Here is a 25,055-nt window from a genome sequence, read left to right as displayed (position 1 = left end):
TTGGCCAGATTTATCAACCTGCTCCGGGAGCAGAATTAAGTTTCCATGCTACATTTTTTCTACTTATTTCAAAACACCTGAGTTGTTACATAGTGAGTCAGACAAGCGCTTCGTTATATAAATATAATACATGTCTGCCCTGAGGATGTATGGTTTAAGAAAAGGCTGCTGTGTTCTCAGATCTGCTGGATAACTTGTAAGTGACGATTGCTAAAGACACGGATGTGGGTGCAATTAGCTACATGTTAAAACCGGTTATATATTAATAAAGATTTTAATAGATCTATAAGACTCCGGAGATATTTAATGTATTAGATGTCCTGGCCATATTTCCACAAAATGAAATTCAAGCCAACTCTTAAAATTTTGAAGTTATGCAGTTTGGAAATCGAATGGCAAAGCAAGTTGGGGACAGAAATCTTCATTCTCAGTGGGATGGGTCACCCCAGGAGATTCATAGTCAGTGATAATGAGTGTATGTGCATAATGACATGTCATTCTGTCATATTCTCATTTTAGGATCACACGAAGCTCACCACCTAGAGTTCCAACAAACAGCACGTGAGGAAGGGTTTTCTCATGTCTTTGCTCCTTACGGAAGCTGTTCACCAGAGTGGCCTGCAACTTCTAACCCAGAGAATTCACAGGCCACAAGATGATTGAAAACTATCCAACACAGAGTGCTAAAGCAGTGGCCTGGGGGCTGCCAAGCTCCTTGAGGGAGAAAATGAATGAGGAAGGGAGAAGCCTGGTGGAGGCTGGTGAGAAGTGACAACATTGTGAGGGTAAAAATCTGAATGGATGGGGTCTCATGACTTCTTAGGGCCAGCTATAAATTCCGTTTATGATGGAGCCAGGGGACGCGGAATAAACCAACCAAGTAGATTCTAGCTTCTTCCCCTAAAGGCTTCTACAAACTGGACTGGTGGAGTATTAATTTGTTAGCTTTTTTATTTCCTCTTTTCTCTCAGTGTGAGCCCAAGAGAGAGCTGGAATATCACATTTCGTGGGAAAATCACTCCAAACTCATCTCAGCAGCTCCATCTCAACCAATAACTATGCTGTGCTGTGCTTATGAATATAGCACAGGGTGGATTTCTCAGGAGCCTTCATCAACCACTAATTGATTTTCTTAAGTCTAAGTAATGGCTGATCAGTCTCTGCTGGCTGTCCCTCCAGGTCTCAATCTCACCTGATCAGGACTGACATATGAATGTAATGAACGGCCTCGGTTCCTTCTCTCGTCTTCCAGCCATGGAAAACACCGCTGCCTCCAATTAAATTCTACGTGATTTATGGAAACCCATGAGCTCACCTGCCTTAATTCTTCCCCCTCCTGGCCACGCGATCCTATTAAATTTCTTCCTTAAAATCTAGTGCTCCATACTCTGAAATGCCATAGGTTGTTATGCAGCAAAAAAGTTGGAAAAGAGAGAGGGCTAAAGGAAGTCTGAAAGACAATAATAGCTACTGACCACTTATTGGACAGAACTGTGTTCCAGAAAATGCACTGGGCACTTTAGCAAAGGAGTTTATTCATTATTTTATTAAATCCTATAAATTCCTACAATCCCCCCTTGAAAGAGGGGGATCCTGTCCCTATTTTATTTTAACGGGAAACTGAGGCATGGAGAGATCATGTGACTTTTCTAAGGTTACATAGTAAGTGGCAGAGCTGAGACAAAAAAGGCGCCTGGCATGTAACTGACAAACAATCATGTTACTCATGGTTACTGTTACTCGTGATTACTCAGACAATAACAGTTACTCCTGATTACTAATCTTTTTCTAGGCTGTATTTGGGTATCCACAGTCTGCACACTTCTAGAGACCTGTAAAAAGTGTTACTGGGGTTTCTAAAATAATTTTTAATATTTCAAACACAGAAATAATTCATGCATGTAGCAATGAAATAGTGGCACAGTCTAACAAAACATGTTAATTTTCTTTGTTTGGACTGAAATTTTATTAACCCAGAGTGGTAATCCTGGTTATCCACGCCGATCAGAGTACTAGTAAGAAAAAACTAGTCCTTACTTATTAAATACAATTTGACATTCAAACAAGCAAAAACAAAAACAAAAACAAAAACCAAACAAAACCCAACCAAACAAACAAAAGTTTAGAACATGGTTTCATTGGGTAAAATAATAACAGTAACAACAACAATATTAGGTCTTGTAGTGAGGAGAATGTTGTTTTGAAGAGCTATGATAGATATACATGCAACAGCGGCAGACACGTTCCGGAGACATGCAGACACCTAGACCCAAATGGAATAATTCTAGAATTCTAGATATATACTAAAATGGCTGAGTTAGGTGAAGGTATTATCTAAACAATGAGTTTTAAGCTGGACCTGAATAAAGAGTGGGAGTTGAGTTGGAAGAATGGACTGAATATGTGCTTCCGTGCAGAGGAGGATACATGTATTATAACAACAACCTCACTTAGTCATCGTACTCAGGTAACAAGTGTGTGTTGAGTCAGGCACTGAACCAGATGCCAGGTGTAAAAATGAAATGTTAGGGTCTAGAACTCCAGGAGCTTGTCTAGTAAAGAAGGCAGAGCATTAATAAAACAATTACTATGGAGTGATTAAAGCCACAAGAGAAATACTTACTCAGCAAGGCAGTGACATAGAAGAGGGAGCAAGTAAGATTTTCCTGATCTACCCAGGCTGAGTAAGACCTTTGAGCTCCTTCTCGAAGGGTGACTGACTAACTGGGATGGACAGGTGGGAAAAGAGAAAGGGAAACCCAGTCATCATCCTGAGACATCACAGTGGATATGCTTGTTCAGTGATTTTTAACTCTGTTTTCAAATCATTTAACAATGAGCCTTATTCTCCAATTGAGTCAATAGAGGACATGGAGGATATATCTTGCAATTTAACAACCTGAGCATCTTGAAGTCCAGAACCTTGCCTTTGCATCCCCGGGAGCACGACTTGCATACAGTAACTGCTCAATAAAATATATATATTTTTAAGTCTTGGTTGGGTCCTTTTGTCCAGAACATATACTACTGTGTATGGTGTTGGAATTTTTTGAAATGTATTGATAATTCAAGCCTTAGAAGACAGTGATGTCACAGAACTGATTATGTTTGTGGGAAATGGGGGGTAGGCAGTGGTGATAAATATTGATATGGTTACCAGTGGGCCCCAACAAGACGAGAACGTATGTTGGGGCTACAGGTTGGTTGGTTGCAAAGAGCAGGGCCCTGGAAGGAGTTATGGGGCAATGTCCTGTTGAAATAAACTCTCAAGAACCAGAGAAGACCTGGATTTGGCTGGTGTGGGTCTATGAAAGAGCTCCAGTAGAACAGCAGATCATGGTTCTTGTTTGAGTTGGCAGTCATTCTGCATAGACTGATTGTGACTTAATGACATTTTACTATCTATATCGTGTGTAAATTGGTCTCTTCAACCTCATCTTCTAAGAGCCGTTTCTCATGAAGCATTGCGTTCAGCAAAACCCAAACCGCCGAAGTGCTTGATAGCTTCTCTCTTCCAACCTGCATTCTTCTTGAAGTCATGTAAAGCCATTGAAAGAGGATAAAATTATGATATGAGCAATTTTCACATGTACAGTATCATAAAATCCTAGGCATAATTTTCTTAAATATGGACAGGGCTTTGCGGAGAGTAAGAAACATTGAAACGATTAGTAGTTTGGGGGCAACATCCCTTTCCCCAGTGTGGGCAGGAGCATCACTTTAAAACGAAGCCAGGAAGCATCCGTAGGTTTTGCTTCATTAAAATGACGAATGTTTACGTGAAGATGCAAAGGTTAATTGCACCGTCTCAGAGAGCCCTGCACATTCATCTCCAATCAAGAGAGTTTCAACCACCAACAAAACACCACTTTGACGTCTGAGAAATCAAACGTTTCCATTTTAAAATCTTGTGCCTTCCTAGAATTTTCTGTAGCCCACTCTGTTACCAACTTGAGACCTAGTGCTTGGATATTAACAGGTTCAATAGTTAAGTTTTCTTAATCATCTGAAGACCATCTCAACTTGGGATCTTTGCTTATAGTGTTCTTCTTCCCTACTATCCATCAACCCAAATCCTAATGATTCTATAAGTTTCACCTCCTTCGGGAAGCCTTTCATCATACATCTTTCGAATTCCTTTAGCACTCAGAAGATGGCTTTGAATGAACTGTCCTCTCTCCGGTTCCATCATGTCTGTACAACCCGTGCCCTCAACTAGACCACAAGTCCCCTATAGCCAAAGGCACATCTTCTCCATATTATGTATCCTCCATCATTTCCAGCCCAGGGCAGAACATGGCATAAGCCCTCAACAGGGCCCAGTGGTGATCCTGCCCCATACACAATGACATAAAAGCATCAAGTTTTAAAGGAAGCAAGCATATACTGAACGCCTACTGGATGCTGAGTCTTCAGTCAGATTTTTCACATTCATTGTTAATGTTGATTTATTCAGCAACCCTCAAAGACAGTACTCACATTTTAGAGATGGGAAAACAGAGACAGAGAGTGTTAATATGTAGAAGAACCGGTTTTCAAAGACACGTCAGCCTGACACCAAGGCCCTGCTTCTCTCCTCAATCCTGTGCCATCTTTTATCCTGACCAAGGGCTATTCACACTCCTGATTGTGGCTAATACACTGCAGAGAGAGTGAATTTAAGGCATAAAATGGTAAATAAGTCTGTGCTCGCTGCTTGACACTTATTTCCTTACTACCACTGCACGTGAGCGGTATTGATATGAGGCCCAGGAAATGAAGCCGGAGCGATAAATTCTATGGCTTATTATAGAAGGTACAGTCAATAATTATTATAGGGCCCATTTGAAGCAAGATGCTTGCTCTCTCAGTCACTTTACCCATGGCCACTTCTTCCAATTAAATACGATCAATGAGGAGAAAGAACCAGAGGAGAGGAGATGTGGCCTCAGAAGGATTTGGTTTTTGTGTGCTCAGTCACCGACTCCTGGGGTTTTAATTGGCTTTTTGTTGCCAGGACATTCTAAAGAAATAACTTTTTATGACCCCTGAGAGGTCTGGCAGTCATTGCTTTTTTAAACATTGATTTGAATATTCAAACATTCACTCACACGTGAATTGAGAGAGATTGGCGTTTCCCTGTGATGCTGAACACGTACCCTGTCTCTTGCCTCCCTGCCTCTGCCCAGGCTGTGCCTTCTGCCCATGATGCCCTCCCTTCCACCCCATCTGCCAAGTGGAGACATGCTTTCTTCAAAATGTTGTCCAACATCACGTTCTCTGTGAAGACTTCCCTGAACCCTCCTATGACCCTGCCAAACACAGGTAGGTCTTTCTACCTCTGAGATCCCAACTGCGGGATGCTTTCAGCATCTGTCTCCTGCACTGTGCTATTCATCAAAGCATGGATCCCCACTCAGGACATCTAGTTACTTGAGAAGGCAATACTGCATGGTGATTAAGATGGTCTGAATCCTAATCCAGACTCAGCTTCTTCATCCACAGCAGTGGGATAATATCCATCCCTTCGGTTGCTGGGAGAGTTCAATGAGACAGATGATCCTGGTGAAATGCTTAGCTCAAGTAGTGTCATCTATTTGTATTGTTGGTCATTCTGCCACCCCAGGCCCCTTTTGACCACCTACTCTCTATGCAGACAGCTGAGCACAGGCTGATGTGACATGGAGCTCACAGTCCACCACCCTAAGGAGGCTACTTGAACGTCCCCAGCTCTGTGCTGGGCAAACACAGTTATTGTGCTTGGCATGCTTTCCCCCAGCTCTCTGTGGCATTCTGACCCTCACAGCCGACGTTGACCTCCTCCAAAGTTGCACCTCCTCCAGAGAATCCTCTGACTCATCCTGCTCCAGGGATCCCAGGGCCTGAATTCCCTCAGCGCTGCGTTGGAATCACTAAGTGTTGAATTGTGTCCTTCCTCACCAGTTGGTTTCCCAAGTGTCCATATTTAATCTCAGACTCAGGGTAAGAAGCTTGAAGGGAGCGACTGTGGCGGATTCTCCTTCATATTCGCAAAGCTTGGTAAGGGTTGTCCCACACAATCTTAGGGACTCAGTCGTCACAGATTCCAGGTCATTCTTCCAGTAAATGCTTTCTGTTGTTGCTGTCCACTGTGCTACAGGCCAAAGTGCATCTGTGAACAGGGTAGCCAAGACCCCTCACTCCCATGGGTTTCATCCTAGCATAAGCTACAGCCCAAGAAGCAAGTCAACACACAAATGAAGGTGGTAGTTCATTTAGATAGTATTAAATCCTACAGCAAATATACAACAGGATGATGTCTTAGAGGATGACTGGGGGTGGCAGCCCACATCCAGCCTCTCTTTCTATTACTCAGAAATCAAATACAATGTTTCCTAAGGAGAGCTCTGTTGAACAGCCGCTGGGCCAGATGCTCGATGAAGGAAAAACAAGGGGATCTATTGTCAAAAACAGTTGGAAAATACATCCTACGTGTTTATCCCCTGTTGGAGCTGCACAATTTATATTAGTATATTAAAGGCGTTGATACTTCCTGCAGTAAAAACACTTCTATTTTGCTTAAGCCAGCATTTCCCCATTCTTTTTCATAGAACTTTTTGTCTATCTTTTAATATGTAGCCCCCATTAACATTCCATGAAGCCCACGTCTCTGGAATAAAGTTTGGGATGCACTGATTGTATCGAATGATATTTATTCTCAGCAAAATTCTTATCTACATACCCCGCAGAGAAGCTGGTCCACATGTCATTGCCAAGCCATAAAATTTAGGCAAAGCAGAAAGAATTGCACTGAGTGAGCCAATAATGAGCTTACTTTCTTAATTCAATGCAACCTCCCCCTCCACATAATTAAATATCCATCGCGTTCTAGTAAATGTTCTAGGTGCTGGGAATAGAGGAAACAGCAAAATACGGTTCTTCCACCATGGAGCCGTCCACACGTCCTGCTGGAGGGTCGCAATAGCTTCGTCCCTGGCCTTCCCCACAATTCATTCTCTGCAGAGCAGGTAGGAGCCTTTACCAGCTCTGGCACACCACAGCCCGGCTTCGTTCAACTTCCTCAATGGCTCTTCATCTCATGCAGAGAAAAAGCCCAAATCACTTACAAAAGTCTGCAACTGAGCTGGCCTGAGCTCCAGCCACTAGCCACATGTGGCTTTTTAAATTAAAATTATTTCAAATGAAATAAAATTACAAATGGATAGTGCAAATCCCTCAGTTGCCCTAGCCGCACTTCCAGGGCTCCCGAGCTAGCGTGGCTAGTGGCTACCATAGTGGGTAGCGCTGATCCAGGACATTTCCATCCTTGCAGAAAGCACCATTGGTTACATGATGCCCTAGAAAGTCTGGGCTCCGATGTCATTCCTAGCTCATCTTTTGCTGCTCTTGCCCTTGATCCCTCTGCTCCAACCACAGCGCCCCCACGTGGGTGCTCGCACCCTCCAGGCAGCCTCCCTACCTGTCTACTCCTTCCTCTGTCCAGCGCGCTCTTTCCCGCATGACCACTTGGCTCGTTTCCCTGCCTCTTGTAGTTCTTTTCTCAATGTCACCTTCTCAGTGGTGCCCTCATGGCTACACTAGTTAAAATTGCAAGCCCGTTGCTTATCTTACCATGCCCTATTCCCCACCTTAATTTATTTTTCCCCTTAACGCTTATCATCATCTGACATACATACCCTTCACACATTTATTTGCTTACTGTTTGTACATTCCACAAGATTTTTGTCTTTTTTGTTTACTGCTGCATCCCAGTGCCTAGACTAGTGCCTGGGACACAGTGGGTGCTCCATATACATTTTTGGATGCATGAAGAGCTTACGGAGAAAGATATTGACAACAACAGCACAATAACAATAACAAACAATATAGATTTATTATAATATCAGGTAGTGATCAGTGCCATGAGAAAAATGTGGATAGTACTTTAGCTCCACTTTTAATAGTCAGGGGAAATTAATGCTCAGGAAGGTTAAGTCAATTGCCCATGGTCCTATTCACAATGGGTTTGAACCCACATCCAGTGTGGTGCCGGTTAATGTTTAACAACTGGCTCTCCGAAGAAAAGACAAAGCACTTTTGTGGTGCTTGCCTACTTCCATGGTGTAAATACTGCCACCATGGCTGATTTCAAGCTGCTGGCATGATGTCATTGACCACAGAGTTGGGAAGACAGGAGTACAATCCACTCTCCTGAGTTGTGCAAGTTCCAGTGCACCACTGCACCTGACCTTGACGTCGAGTCCAGGTGACCATGTGGCCACTCTTGGAAAGAGGCAAGCAGATCCCTCTAAAGAATGCCCCCTTTCTAGAGACCAAGGGACCATTACCCTCTGGAACCCCTGGCTCTTGCTGATACCTCCATCCCCCCAAACCAGTTGGGTTTACATTCGACCTGTTTGAATTATGGCATTTTCCTCCTTAGAGGATCCTGCTTATTTGACTTGCCAGAAGAAGTCGGTCTCAGAGGATTCTTCTTTCCATGTTAGCCTTTGAAATGACTGCCTAGATGGCATGGGCAATCCTATCAGACCGCTGGGGCCTGGGTGGACTACTTTTTAATTGATAATTCCATGTTTCTATAATAAGTGGTCTCCTTAATAATAGCCTGCCACGTCATATGTGATGATTGCTAATTTAGGTTTTCAGGCTTCCTGGATGTAATGAGCTCTAATAAGCCTGAGACTTGTCACAGACTCAGGAAAGCCCGTTTCCCCCCTGGAAGCAATGATTTCCCTCAATCCCTGGACACAATTGGGCACACTCTTAAAAATATTAATAAGTGTGACTGAGATGTTCACCCTTCTCCAAATAAAACATAAAGTCCTGGTTTCATTAAGCCAAGCTATTAAATTAAGAAAGTGTTTTTAATTATCTGAGCATTTCTGGGAGCTCATAAAACATTTAAAGACCGCACAGGGCTGGTGCTGAAGGCCTTTCAGGGTGAATTAGAGCTTCGACTTCTGGAGCAGGATGGGAAGGGCTTGGGGCCCACAGCTACGGATGCCATTTGGCCCAGAGCTTCGACCTGCCTGTAAGGGAGAAACTGGGGATCTTGTTGTTTCGGGGGAGGGTGCATCTGCGTCCAAGCTGTAGGAGAAAGCAGATCGACTTCTCCTAGCAAAGAAAATCGAGCAAGCAAAATACAGCAAACACTTCCTAGTACTTCCCTGCGCCTGACTCTCTGCTGGATGCTGAGGTTTAAAATGATGCTACTACGTATTGGGGAGTCTCTTATGTGCTAAGCACTCTGTTTACATTATCTCATACCATCCTTATAAAAGTCACGTGGATTACCTGTTGTCACCCCCATTAGATGGGTAAGGAAACTGAGAATTAAAATTACCCACAACAGAGCAACTAGTGAAGCCAGACCCAGGGAAGCCACCCAATTCTTTCTGACTCAAGTCCCCAGCACCCTACACTGATGAGTGAGCTGTAACTCATGCTGTAGTGCAACCAAATAATAACGATCATCATTGTTATTATGGAATAACAAATACCATTTATTAATGTGCCAGGCACGATGCTATGCACTCCACATAGCTTACCTTATTTAATCTTCCTAATGACCCTATGAGATTATTAGCCCCTCTATTATGAGTGAAGAAACTGAGTCATAGAGAGAGGTCAAGTAACTCCTGTAAGGCTACACAGCTAGTGTTAGAGGTGGGCTTTGTGCCAGGACTATTGAACCCCAAGTCTGTGTTCTTATTCACTCTGACCCCCCCTGCGCCCCGTCTGAGCCAGTCTCGCCAGTTAGTCATTCCGGGATTTTGTTAAGCAGCTGACTATTAGGCTGTACCTGAGCTTGTACAGCAGGGGAAAAGCATTTTTCCTTATAACCCAGACTTAAGTGTCCTTTCTAGTCTCCTCTTTTCTTCTCCTGTGTTCTCTCGTCACTCTAGCTAATTTACTTGCCCCCAAATGCACCTATGTGTTAATTAAATGAAGGACCCATTTTTAAATGATGAAAGTGGACCAATGGCATTCTTTTTTCCTCAAAATGGTGGTTTCCTAATTGGTAGTACATACAGGTTGCTGAGACATTTATGTCCTAGGCCACTGGATATTGGGGTCCAGGTGTGCTGAGCCCTGTTGCCTCTGCCCACAAGCAGCTTCATTTTATTTATTTATTTATTTATTTATTTATGTGTCTAGTAATTTATTTTGAGGAAGATCAGCCCTGAGCTAACATCTGCCACCAATCTTCCTCTTTTTGCTGAGGAAGACTGGCCCTGAGCTAACATCCATGCCCATCTTCCTCTACTTTGTATGTGGGATGCCTGCCACAGCGTGGCTTGATAAGTGGTGCGTAGGTCCACACCTGGGATCCAAACTGGCAAACCCCAGGCCACTAAAGCAGTGTGTGTGAACCTAACCGCTGCACCACTGGGCCACCCCCAGCAGCTTCATTTGTATACCCTGGCGTGCTGCTCAGATATCACTATGTGCAAGTGTCACACTGGTTAGTCATTCAGTCTTTATGCTATTTAAGAATATCTAGTGGAGTCCATTTTTCACTTACCAGAGTGACCAGAAAAGCAATCTTTGGATGAGGTTGGGGGAAATAGGCTTTCGTGAGTGAGAATGTTGTTTAAAACCCCCACGGAGGGCAATTTAGTAATGTTTATCCAAATTGCAAGTGCATAATCTTTCAGACCCAGCTATTCCTCTTCTAACATCTTATCCTTTACCCAGTGCTACTTGTACACTATTATTTGCTACAGTCTTGTTTAAAATAGCAAAAAAAAAAAAAAAAAGAAACTACATATGGCTTTGTGAATGGCATGGTTTACATAAATCATGGAGCCTACATACAATGGAGCACTATGCAGCTGTGCAAAATGAGGCATCAGTCTGTGCACTGAAACACAATGAGCTCCAAAGTATATTGTTTAGTAAGAAGAGGAAGCGAGGCAGAAATCTGTGTATATATTGTGCTACTCTTTGTGTAAAACTGGGAAGAAGATAATCAATGTGTGGATGTGCTGGAATATGCTTTAAAAATCTCTTAAAGTATATCACAGTGGAGAGTAAATGTGGCGAGACGAACTGGGCCGACGGGGGACACAGTGGGGTGAAGAATTTATTCTGTGTAAATTTTTAGACTTTTGATTTATGAATCAAATGTATTATTGATGAGAAAATCACACGACATAAATTGTGGCAGGAGGATGGAGTGGCAGAGAGCTTGGAGAAAAACACACGCAAACAGGAGCCTGGAATTTTCTTGGAAACTGAGTGAGGGTCAGTGGCTAGAGAGGAGACGAGAGAGGGGCTGGAGGAGGCCTTGCATGGCTTTTTGAAGATTTCTGAGTCATTATCCTCAGAGTAACTAGATGGGGGGCCTTGATTAGATTTGCATCTCAGAAGGAGCACTCTGGCTATGTTGGGGAGAGGCCAGTGAGGGGCCTTTGTCCAGGTGAGAGCCCAGCCAAGAGGCTGTGGCATCAGGGTAGGGAGTCAGCACAACAGAGAAGTGATAGGATGTTCGGAGACATTGTTAGGGGGTGAAGTGATGGACCATGGGAGACTGGATATGGAGGCAAGGGAAACGGACATGGTGAGGGTTTTATACAGGCACTGGTTTGTGTAATAGATGTGTGGGACCATTTCCTGAGAGAGGGCAGGGACCAGTGTGTGGGGGAGAACCTGAGTATAATCTTAGGCACGTTGAGTCCACGTCCCTTTGATACACCACAGAGGAGACAGCGAGAACATGGTCAGAGGTAGAATTCTGAAATTCAGAGAAGTCTGATCACAGTCAGGAGATGTGTACGCAGTCAGGAATCAAGGGTGCACACAGGGATGAAATTTCCTGGGCCAAGACTAGTAATTAAGCCCTCCTCCCAGAGATGTGAGCAGAGCCCGGTCATTTATATGCAAACACCATCCACATAATAGGTGCTTCTTGGATGTCTGTCTAATCAGTTACGGGGGAGCAGTCAACAGCAATTATGTGGGTTACCTGCTCTCTCTTCCTCTCTCTTCTTCCCACTTTGCCCGCTCCAGGCTGGGCAACCCCTCCCCTGCCCCTTGAGTCTTTCTCGAGACCACCCATATGGTCCCTGCCCCCAGCCGTGTGATTCCTGCAGCTCAGAGGTGAGCGAGTGATACTGCCCTCTTTCCACGGTACCTCTCAGCCCAGCAGGCAGCAGCGGTCTCTGGGAATAATTGATATTACAGAAAACACAGGGCCGGGTGCCAGCTTCACATTCTCCAAACATTTAATGATTCAACCTTTTCAGTTTCATCAAAGCCAAGCTTGGAAACTCCCAGATGGCTCGCTGCTAACAATTAGCAGGGTGCCTGCCTTAGCATCGCTGCTCCTCGGGTGGCTGGGGAGTGGATGAGACCTTTGGCTGGCTGACAGCAGCCAGGTGGCCCCTTCAGTGCCTTGTGCCCACATGGAGAGGGGCCTCAGGTTTGGCCAGCTGGGTGAACCCTCCCTCTTGCAGGGCATCAGCCGGCTACATTGGCTGGAACATCCAGAGGTTGGCACGAGTTACCTTTTAAAATGTGTTTGTTTAAGCTGTCAGGACAGGACACAGCTGTTTGTGATGGTCACAGGGAAGCATAGGACAGGCTGGCTTGGGTAGTAGAAGCAAAACGGGATGTCCCTTGGGAATTCTAAGGCCACTAGGGAATGTAGGTGAAAGAGGGAATGGAGAGGGGGCCAGCGCAGGGACCCGGGAAATGGGGCAGAGTCGGAAACTAAGAGACAAGAGATGATAAAAGACAGACAAATAACATAATAGAGAGGTGGGGGAGGTGGTTGGAGAGAGACAGTTAGAGATACAGACAGAGAGACACAGAAATAGTCAAAAATCAGAGCTGTGTACATATGTACAAAGAGACACTAAGACAGAAATTGGGAGGGTACGGCCAGTGTCTCAGACTTAAGGCCACTGAGCTGGGTTCAAAGGCATTGAAAGAGACACTTGGCTTTCACGGTTTGTTTGATTATTGACCAAAATGAGCCTTGTTGATTGCTGGGCCTCCATGATATGTGGTTATTATTATCCGCAGTAACAGTAATGACAGTGGTAGTTGTCGCGGTGGAATCAGAACTTGCTTTCATGTAGAGCTTTACAGATCCCCCCAGCAGCTGTCCATGGCAGGCTTTATAATCGCTGCCGAGAATTTAATAGCTGGGGAAACTGATGCTCTGAGAAGTCAGATCACCTTTGGAAAGTCACACAGCTGGTCAGGAACAGAGCTCCTGAGCTTATGAACTGTCCATCTTTGGGTTTTTCCATACCACCTGTCTTTCTTTCCCACTCATTCCATGAGACAAAGGTATTTATTTGAAGGGAAAATGGAAGTAAGAGAAAAGTAAAATTTTAGGGGTGCCATGACTTTTTTTTGAAACTGATTTTCAGTCTGGGAACATTTCCACCTCCCTCTTGCATCCAGGGAATGAATGATTGAGAACAGTGGGGAAGGAGAAAGAAGTGAGGTAGGAAGAGAGAGGGGAAAGAAGGCAGAGAGCTGTGGCAGTAGCTTTTGGGGCATCTGCATGGTGTTCCCAATCCAGAGTGGCCAGGTCTGCCATAGGCTCTGCACATCATGTGACAGAAGATGAGGTCGGGGTGCACACCTGACCTGCACTAGGACAACCAGGTTTCCTCTCAAGGAATATATAAAAGTTTGAAGAGACCCAGAGCCTGGGCTTTGGGACCTGAGGTATGTCCACGGTATCCCTCTGGGGCTGCCAGCCTCAGGTCTGCGGTGGTTTCCACCATTCTCAAGGCCCATCTGCCCACCTGCCCCCTGCATCCTGTGAGGTCCCCCCACCTCCTTCAGTAGTCAGGTTGTGTAATTTGCTCAGAACCCCTCCCTGGGAAACCGCTCCTCTCCCCTTCCATGTTGTTCAGGAGGCGTTGACCTTGCCGATTGGCCTCATGACCAGGCCTGGCCAATCAGAGTGCACCACTGTTATGCCCATCATGATTGGTTCTGCCATGTTTGGGCCAAGTTGGGCCAATCAGGGGCCTCCTTTGGCCTTATGAGCCACAATTGTTATTAAAAACTACTCTTTCTTAGGGCCTCCGAGTCACATGGGCAAGGTGAGTCATTGCTGCTCATGGACATCTTCCCCAGATGCTTAAAGGGGACATGTGCTGATGGCAAGATGGAAATAACAGACGACATTGGAGCCCCAGGATCCAATGTGTCTCAACACCCTTGGATGCCTTCTCAGTCAGGTGAGCCCACATGGGCCTTGTTTTTGGCTCGTGTTGCTTTGAGTTTGGTTTCCATCCTTTACAACTAGAAGAGTCCTGGTAAATGCATCTTTAATTATTTCCCCCTTTTAATTGTTTAGACTAGCTCCATTTGTTTTCTATTCCTCATATCCACACAAGCTTTCATTTACACAGTTATCCTCCTTTGACAGTAAGAACCAAGACTGGTCCTAAAAATGTAGTTACTATCAGTTGATCTGGGGATCATTTCTTGACTCAAAGCAGCTTCTAAGTGACTCTCCAGGTATCACCAAAATGTGAGCAAGCTTGAAGGCAGGGTCTGATTCTATAGGGTTTTTTTCTCTGCTTGAACTATACCTGAAGCCCACTCAGCAGGAGCAGGGAATTCAAATGCAAAAAGGATATACCTGTGACAAGAATTAGATGCTCTCCAAATGGAAGCTTCTTCTACCTGGTGGCTTGTAGCAGTTAGCTATCGCTGTGTAACAAACAACCCAAAACCCTATGATTCAAAGTGATAAGCATTTGTTTAGCTCTCAACTTGCAGATGGCTAGGTGTTTTGACCGGATTGAGCAAGGCTTGGTAGAACTCACCCTTTTTTCAGGTGTGGGCTGGTGAGGCAACTTTGCTGACCATGACTGGATTCTCCTTTGTGTTCTAGACTCTATTTCATGTGTTTTCATATTTCCTAGCAGGCAAGTCCAGGCTTATTCTCAAACTGAAGGCACGGGAATAAGAGAAAGGACATGGGAATGGCCCTTTAAGCTTCTGCTTACGTTGAGTTTGCTTCTGTCACATCTGCTGAAATAATTTAGGTGGCCAAGCCCAGAGTCAGTCAGGGAAGGCACCACTGAAGGGTAGGGATACACGAGCATCTCCTGTTATCTTTGGTGAACATTCGGAAAGTCTTAGAAGAGAACAGACTCCAGTCACTGGAGTGACATGACGTGAGGCCCCGGGAATCCAGAACTTTGTATGGGGGTGGATGGGCGGCTAGGGCGTGGGGAGTGGACCTTTCAGCTATACTCGTGACAGAATTTAGAATGGTACCTACTGTTATTCTTCTGTTGAAAGTCTTTCACACGGAGAACTCTTCTTTGAGTCTTTTACAGCTTCCTCTAATCCTTTTCAGTGCCAGGACCCTTTTCTTGCCTTTTCAGGAAAGAGGGTCCTCAAAGAACTTAGAGCCTAGAATGGAAAGCAGACACAGAAGCACAGAACTTCCAGACCAGAAAATAAGGGCTGAGGCAGGCATAAGCACAGGATGCGATGGGAGTCCAGAGGTGGGGCACTTAGCCCAAGCAGGCAAACCATTTAGAGAAATCTATTTTAAATTGATTGTTTTATTTGCTGGATTTTATATTGACATGTTTTGCTTTGTTCTCAGTGTGTTCTGGGACTGCAGCCTATTCATTTATTATTAAGAGAACGGTAATTATTTCCAGGAGCTCCTGAGGATACACTTTCCTTCTCTTCTGCCTGATCTCTGCTGAGTCTGGTGTAACCTTCATATCTCCCAGGATGTCCATGGCAGGAAGCGACAGCCCCGTGTGCCTGGTGGAATGCACCAAAGACCCTGCTGGAGAGGGAAGACCTGTAGACCACTGCTTCTCACATTTTAATGAGCATATGGGGCCCCTGGGCTCTTGCCAAAATGCGGAATCTGATTCAGGAGGTCTGGGGTGAGGCTTGAGATTCTGTTTGTCTAATAAGCTCCCAGGTGAGGCTGATGCTGCTGGTCTGTGGACCACATTTTGAGCAGGAGGACTATAGAAGATCATCAGCTCTTTCTTCACTGGGGAATGTTGTAGCAGGGCTGAACACAGGCTTGCCCATATCCCATCTGTCTGTCTGAGGTGTACAGTGCTGGCCTGTAAACTCAGTGGAGTTAGTGCCTTTTTGCCTGCAACTGAATCTCCAGTGCCAGGCGTATGGAAAAGACTCAAGAAATATCTGTCAAATGAATGCCTCCTGTTCCCCCTTTTCCATGGATATGTGTATGTGGAGGTTTACCTGACATTCTTCCAATTTGATGCTGTTAATGGAGCCTGGACCTTCCTTCATCCCATGGGCTGAAGTCTGGACCCATCACCTAATTCAAGACAACCTGGATGTCCAGGGCTGGACCATGTGACCTGCAGCTCTCTCCTGGATTTGATAAACCTCATCCTAATGCTCGAGCACCTATCTATTTGAGGTGCTCCTTTCATTGACTACTAAACTGTTCCGCATATCACGCCCATGGACCAGACCAGCTGGGGATTGATTGTAGCAAAATATTTCACTAGAGTTCCTTACAACTTCTTTGGACTTAATGGTTGACACTCTTGACTTCTTCCTATTACAGCTCTTCTGGCTTGGTTAATTTTCTCCAAATCTTTTAGCACCTTCCTGCTTCCTTACTTGGAAATCCCATCAAAGCTGTATAGTTGGAGCTAGGCCAATGATGACATGAAAGACTAATATTGAAATATAAGATTGTCACCAGTCTCTCAGCTTGAGTTCCCACCCAGAAACTTGGCACCCTCTCCTTAGAATGCATTTTTAAAAAGCCAAGGTGATGAGCCATTATGCAAATGATCTAATCCTCAGTTTCCTCAGCTGAAAAATGGGAATAGCTCCACCCTCCATGTGGGGTTTTAATTAAGATTATGTTGTGATATAAGAGCTATAAACTGCTTTGCTCAAGATCTGACACATGGAAAGTGCTCCATACAGGATTGTTCTTTTTATTTTCACTTCTAAAGGCTGAATCCTAAAGTCCAGGATCCCTAGGGGAAGGGCTCCAGTGAATCTAGGCTCATATAGCTACAAGCTCATCACAGAAGAGAGAAATTGGGGTCCACAAAATATAGAAAGCTAACATAGTGAAAATGCAAGGCTGGAACCCCACAAAGAGCCCCTTTGATGAGAGTAAGTGGACCATGCATCTGGCCAACAGTGTGGCTCTCAGGATGTCTCTGCTCCTAGGACTCCCCTAGCCTCCTTCCTGTTCTGCAATGCCTTTCCAGTCTCCCAGCTGTGGGGATGGCTTGTGCCTGTGTACACCATCCAACACTCTTCCAGAATTGGTTTCATCCTGCTGTTTATATTTTCTAAGCAGTCTGGATCACCTTGAATTTTATTATTGTCTTCTAGGGTTTTTCGTCATCACAGAATATGGTGATTTAATTTATTCAGTTAGTCAACAAGTATTTAGTGAGCATCTCCTATATACCTGACACTGGACAGGACAGGGCACTTCCAAAGATACAACTCTGAACCAGCTAGGGAAAGGTCTTGTCTTTATGGAGCTTAAATGTATTTTGCAAAAGCGGTGTAGATATTTCACTTAGTCAAGAATCAAGATGGTGACTAGAATGAGTGCCAGCACAGCAGAGATTCCAGGAGAGGTCCCAGTAGGAATGCAGACACAGTAGATACTTGTTTGCTGACTGATTAAATCAATGGATACACAATTGTGAGGGATAAAAAGAGAAGATGGGAGAGAAGAGAGATGGGATGGTGGATTCACCAGGAGCCCTTCTAGTTCTTTCTGGGAGCCAGTCACTCATTCACTGAATTATGGAAGACCAAGAATGTACATTCCATAGTCAACAAAACAATGAAACTGGCTTTGAACTTTGACCATGTGCTAGCTATTATAGTTAGAAAGACAAATATTGCAGTAAATAAACAAATTCCTGCCTTCATCAAGCTTACTGTCCACCTAAGCATTCTTTTTTTTAGTTCTCCCTGAGTTTGAATGAGCTCAGAGCTCCTTTCCATATCATCTCAGATACTGGAAGGTCCATCCTGATCACAAGTTTCATGGAACACACTTTGGGGTATGAGAACATTTTAGGTACCTTTCTAAAACAACTGGGTACACAATGATGAGTTGACTAGTCGAAGCTTTTAAATCCTAAATCTTGAAATCCACTTTCCAATTAAGCTAATAAAAGAGAAACCAATACTATTTCAATTTAACTTTAATTGGCATAACATTGCCCAGTCCATCTTGGATTGTATTTAAGCGTGTCAAGTCAGAGTTTCTCAACCTTAGCACTATTGACATTTGGGGCCAGATGATTCTTCGTTGTGAGAAGCTGTTGTGTACATTGTGGGATGTTCATCAGCATCCCCAGCTTCTGCCTGTTAGATGCCAGGAGCATCCCTCACAAATGTGGCAAAGAAAAGGGTCTCCAGGAATTACCAAATGTCCCCTGGAAAAAAATTTGTCCCACAGTTAACAAACACTGCGTTATCTGTGTCTGTGCTTTTAAATAATGACAAGGTTTTTTGAGTCATACCTGGTCTGGTATTGACTATTGGTTCTGCTGCATGCAAGCTACGTGATGTTGGATGAGCCTGGCCCGAGAGTCAGCATCCTCATCTGAACAAAGTCAGTGGTGGAGTCTATCAGCTGCCGTTGCGGTGAGGTTTAAAAGATGGTACGTGTGAAAGACCTGCCCAGTGTAGAAGCTCAATGGCGGTGATCACAGTTCATTCTTTGGCTAATACAATTGACCATTGCCAAAACCTCTGTGTGTTTGGAAAGTGTGTGTGTGTGTGTGTGTGTGTACACGCACATGTGCCATAGGTCAGGGATGCACTGCTGAGAAAGAACTAACCTCTGTGTGGCTCGAGAACTCCCTGGCAGAACATGAGCCATACAGAGCAACACTTAAGAGCCCAAGCTTTGGAGGGAGACAGACTTGGATTTGATTTCTGGATCCACCATCCACCTGCTATGTGATAATTTTGGTCAAGTTGTAGAACCTCTCTGCCTCAGTTTCCTTATCTGACAAACAAAGATGATAACAGTACGCATCTCATGGAGTCATCGTGTGGTGAGGATTCAGTGAGGTCCCGAATGTGAAACACTTAGCACCACGCCTGTGGCAGAGTCAAGTTTGCTCAATGACTATTAGTTGTTGTTGCTATTATTATCGGTGTTATTCCACCCTTGGGTACATCCCTGGGGGTAACTTCAAAGCAGAGAGAGGCCTCTTTCCAGAGGTTTCCTATGGTGCCAGAGTAGCTCAGTCAACAACTTCCCTAATGAGCTCAGGACTCCATCAGCGGGACCCTTTGTTTTCCTAGTAATTCTCTGTCAACATGGTCTCCCTCCCTGAACCAACACCATAGCAATTGCATATTCACTAGCCTGCATGGGACTCAAGGCTATCAATTGCTACAATGGAGTAAATGATATTCATTGTTAAAACAGGGTAAATGCCTATTTCCCTCACACAATGGAAGGAACTGTTGTAGACTATTAAGTAAATAACTATAAATAACACACTATAAAATGCTTTACATATGCCTTCTCGCACTGAACTGCAACACTCTGAAGTGGCTGTTACGGTTAGGTAAATTATACGTGTTTTTAAACACTGTCCAAAATACATATTTACATGTACTTAAAATCCTATACTAAACAGTCTCTATAGCAACCAGAAAAACACAAAAGCCTTATTAAGCATTCTTTGTAGTATTTTTAGGAGTTTAATCATTAGGAGAAAGCTCATAGGCCATGTAGACACCAGGGAACATGAAGAAAGAAAGTCTTTATAGGAACAAAAGAATGAAGCTGGCTTTGAACCTGGTGGGAGAGGATTTTATTTTTTTTAAACTAATAATCACCAAGGGCCTTCTCTTTGTGAAGGCAGTGGTATGTTTGGGGTACATCAGACACAATTTTGGAATTACAATCTGGTTTCTCAAAAGAGAAGAGAGATTCTTCAATTAACATATTCCAGCAAAAGATCACTTTCAATTTTTTCTCTTTAGTCACAGCAAGAAAAGATTTCCTTGCCACTCAAAAGTGAAGTAATATGCAATGTCTGTGTTGAGCCTGAGTTATATAACTCTTCAAAGGGAAATTCTAATGGTTTCATTGCGATGGAGCTCTGCCATCATGTGAGTACTATATTTATCCAATTGTCCTGGCGTGCAGCAGTAACAATGTACCCTAGAAATACCAATGACTTAACATTGCAAAGTTTCTTTCTTGTGCAAGCTATGTGTCCAACGCCAGTCGGTGGAGTTTCTGCTCTAAGCTGTCACTCAGGGACCCTAGGGAACTCTAGGGCACGCCTCATTTCTACTCCTACTCCACTGGCCAGAACTCAAATCATGTAGTTCCAACCGACCTGCAACAAAGGTGGGAAAGAAAGGGGAGCACATGGAATATTGCCCGAGCTCTAAACATCTTTGGGAAAAATATATCTTAAATGTCAGCTCTAAGCCAGATACTCTGCACTTCTTGATCTCATTAAAACAAGTTTGCAATGTAAAATTTTCCCATTCACTGATGGAGAAACAGGCTCAGAGATCTTAGATGACTTGTTTAAGGTCACTCAACCCCAAATTGGAAGGGTGAATTTAAATTTAGGTCAGTCTAAAGCTGAACATAAGATATTCTGTGACCCAGAAATTCCATTCCTAAGCAGTTTTCAGAAATGCGTACATATGTTCGCCAAAAGACGTGTTCATAGAATGTTCTTGGAGGCACTCATTGTATTAGCCCCCAAACTGGGAACAACCCAACATCCACCAACAATGGAATAGATAAATTGACTGTGTTCTATTAACACAATGGAATACTATATAGTACTGACAATAAGTAAATTGTAGCTACATAAAAACATGGATAAATCTCACAAATATTATATTGAATAAAAGAAAGATAGAAAAGAGTTCATACTGCGTGATTTCATACTCTATTATTCAAAAGCAAGCAAAATTAATCTATGGTGATAGAAGTGGGGATAATGATTACCTTGGAGTTTGGTAGTGATGGAGATGGTACATGAACAGAGCTTCTGTTTTTCTTGTAATGTTCATTTATCTGGATGCTCGTCATATGGATGTGTTCACTTTGTGAAAATTCGTCTAGCTGCACAATTATAGTTTTCTGTATTGCTCTGTGTTTTACACTTCAGTAAAAAGTCTTTCTGAAACTCCTCAGATGAGGGAAACAATAGAAAGAATAAACAAATGGGACTTCATCAGACTAAAGAACTTCTTCAAGGCAAGGGAAAACAGGATTGAAACAAAAAAACAGCCCACTAATTGGGAAAAAATATTTACAAGCTACTTATCCGACAAAGGGTTAATCTCCATAATATATAAAGAACTCACACAGCTCAACAACAAAAAAACAAACAACCCGATCAAAAAGTGGGCAGAGGACATGAACAGACATTTTTCCAAAGAAGATATAAGGATGGCCAATAGACACATGAAAAGATGCTCATCATCACTAATCATTAGGGAAATGCAAATCAAAACTACACTAAGATATCACCTTACAACTGTTAGAATGGCAAAAATATCCAAAACCAAGAGTGACAAATGTTGGAGAGGTTGTGGGGAAAAAGGCACCCTCATACACTGTTAGTGGGAATGCAAACTGGTGCAGCCACTATGGAAAACAGTATGGAGATTTCTCAAAAAGTTAAAAATAGAAATACCTTATGACCCAGCCATCCCACTACTGGGTATCTATCCTAAGAACCTGAAATCAGCAATTCCAAGAGTCCCATGCACCCCTATGTTCATCGCAGCATTATTTACAATAGCCAAGATGTGGAACCAACCTAAGTGCCCAGCAACTGATGATTGGATAAAGAAGATATGGTATACATACACAATGGAATACTACTGAGCCATAAAAAAGGACAAAATCGTCCCATTCGCATCAACATGGATGGACCTTGAGGGTATTATATTAAGCAAAATAAGCCAGACAGAGAAAGACAAACTCTATATGACTCCACTCATAGGTGGTAGTTAACATATAGACAAGGAGAACTGATCAGTGGTTACCAGGGAAAAGTGAGGGGTGGGGGGAGGGCACAAAGGGTGAAGTGGTGTACCCATAACAATAATGTACAACTGAAATCTCACAAGGTTGTAATCTATCATAATCTTAATAAAAAAAAAGTCTTTCTGAAAAAAACAACTTGCAAAAGTATAAATTCTGTGTGCAGATCAAACTGCTTCCAGAGCCCTGTCTTGTATCATGTAGCCTTCATTTCTGCCCCAACCACATTAAAGCCAAGCTCACCCCCACCCTTGAATAGTTCAACTTGATTCCTACTCCATTGACACAGCCCATCCATTAAGATCATTCTTTAGAATCATGTTTTAAATAGAAATTTTCAGCAATTTGAGAGAATTGTCAAAGTCAACTACAATTCACTTTAATATTGACTTTGGTAAGGTAGTTTTCTTCTTTGAAAGCAAATGTAAACCTGGGATCTCCAGAGAATGGAGGAAAAGACAACAGAATCTGCTTTCTCGTCAGGCCAGAGGAATGGACATGGCCAAGTGTATAGGACAAAATGAAACCTATATTAAAACAAACCCCAAACCAATACAATAAAATAACATAGATTGGGGCTGGGGATGTTTCCATCCATTTCATTCGGAGCCACCATAACACTCAAAAACCATTGTACCTACCCAGCTAAGATGAACTGACAGCTAAAAGATTAATCCCATTTTTTATCAGTCCTTTCCCCAGCCCCTTACCACACCCAACATCAAAACAGCAATTTGGTGGAGCCCTGACTGCCAAGAGACAATGCTGGCTTAGGGAAGGTATTAGTGGTAAATCCTCAAGCTGTCTTATAAGCACCTCCTAGGTTGGCAACAGAAGGCTAAACACAAAATTGCAAGATGAGCTTGAATTTAATTTTGCAGTTTTCATCTGTCATCACGTTATGACAGTATGGTGTTCTGGGCTTTGCAGAAGGCGCAGGGCGGGGGTATCATACTCCTCCTGGGATGGGCTTCTCTCCCATCTGTTCCTGTCTTGGAAGCATGCTTGTGGGATCATAGTTTTCAAAGATCTAGTGGGAATCACCAGAGGCCTCTCTGAAGATCTATTAGATTCTTGATCAATGGCGTTCTTTCTCTGCACACTTTGTTCATTCATTTATTTATTTGGCATGTTTTTACTAAGCACCTATTTTGTTTTAGGCACTGCTGATGGCTCGAGGCATGCACTAGCCAAAAAATATGTACTTTCTGCCCTTGAGAAGCTTCTGATCCAGAGGAGAATAGACAAATAAGTGGAAATTTTAAGGAATACCAGTGAATGCTGCAAAGGGACTAAATAGTGTGCTACATGAGAAAATAGGAGGAATGGCCACCAAGCCTTGAGGAATGCGATCCTTTCTTGGAGGTAATGATGTCTAGGCCAAGACACGAAGAGTCCAGTGAAGCTGTGTTGGATGCCCCCATGTACCGATCACCGTGCTTGGCTTTGGAAATATAAAGATGGATAGATCTTGATCTGAATAATGTGGTAGAGTGCAGTATGACAAGGGCTAAAAATAATCAAATGGACTGTTTCAATAGATTGATGAAGTTCAATAGGGTATTTTGGGACCAGCTTGGTGGAGATGATGTCTGGGGAGTTAATTCTGGACAGCTGAGTAGCAGTTAGCGGGAAAAGCAAGAACGGAGAAAATAGAGGATGTTCTCAGAGAGGGAACGGCATAAGCAAGCCGCAGAGCCATGAAGCAGTGACTTACAATGGATACTTTGTATATTTTAGTGTAATTGGAGGATAAAGCTTGAAGCTGGGGGCAGTGGCATCTAGAAAGTGCTCAATGAGGCAATTACAATGAACCAGGGTAATTTTGGTGAATCACCAAGTGGTGGTGGTGGCGATTTGATGACCTTGTGCTTGACAAAGATCACTCTCCTATCAGTATGATGAGAGAGTGAAATTTGAAATACAAACTAGCCTGACTTCTATACCAGTGGTACGTACACGCCTTGTGCTTTCCTCCCTCCCTTGGTTCTGGGCTGCTGGAAACATGAAATCTAAACCCAGAGACTGACCCCTGGGAGCAGCACACCCTGTTCTCCTGCGTTTCCCCTGTGGACACACGGCCTTGGTGTGGATTTATACAACTGCGTTTAGGACTGATGAGAGAATCATTGTTTTTTTATCCCTTCCATGACACAAACCAGGAAAAAAAAATCATAATAAAATTTTACAAGTTAGCTGCCACCAAGAATAAACAAGAGAGCACTATAAGAAATGAATCAGCAGCTCTAACTGAATCTCCTCTCAGGACAATAACTCTAATGCAAAGCCAGGGTCTGAGGAGGTCGCCGTGGAAAACCCTCCTGGGGCATTTCCGAGGAGAAAGGAGATATTCTCCTCCTGTCATCTTCACTTCATGTCCTAATACGTCTGCGGATGTGCAGAGAAAACATAATCTGCGGGCTCTGCTCTGAATCAAGGTTTGGGTAACCAGGACTATTAAGGCATCCCCAAGGATAACAGAATTAACCCTCTGTGAACCCGGGGAAGCCATGGCCACTACAGCACCAGAAGAAAGTTGCTTGATTCTAATCGCGGCTGAGCCAAAACGTCACTTACCATTAGGTTTGATTGGCATTTGTTTTTCTTCTTAAATTACAAGATTACCTTTAAATTGTGTACAGGAGCTCATAACTGCTGTCCATCCGAGGTAATGGGAGTGATTTCATTTTCCCCATGCGCAGGCTGCCTCTTGCACAGTCTTTGTTTATTATGCCTCTGTCTATCTCAAATTCCATTGAAGTATCAATGAGCAATAAATTCTGTAACAGAGGAGACATTGCATATTTGATTTTAGAGCCATCTCCTCTGTTGGCTGATGGTTCTCGAGAGCAGGCTGGATTCTCCCGGAGCCTCTCAAGTACACGTGGCAAACATACATTCTAATGTCCCCTGGGTGATCTTTCTGACACAGATGGCTGCATGGTGCTGACCCCATGATGCTCCAAAAAACCACTTGGAAAGACAGGTCTAACTTCTAGTCGTTCTTTGTTGCCTTCAGTTGAAGTAACCTTAGCGTAGCCGCGTATAGACCAGG

Source organism: Equus asinus, chromosome 28, assembly GCF_041296235.1.
Source record: "Equus asinus isolate D_3611 breed Donkey chromosome 28, EquAss-T2T_v2, whole genome shotgun sequence".
Taxonomy (NCBI): domain Eukaryota; kingdom Metazoa; phylum Chordata; class Mammalia; order Perissodactyla; family Equidae; genus Equus; species Equus asinus.
The sequence above is the reverse complement of the archived record's forward strand: the minus strand, read 5'-3'. Positions refer to the sequence as shown.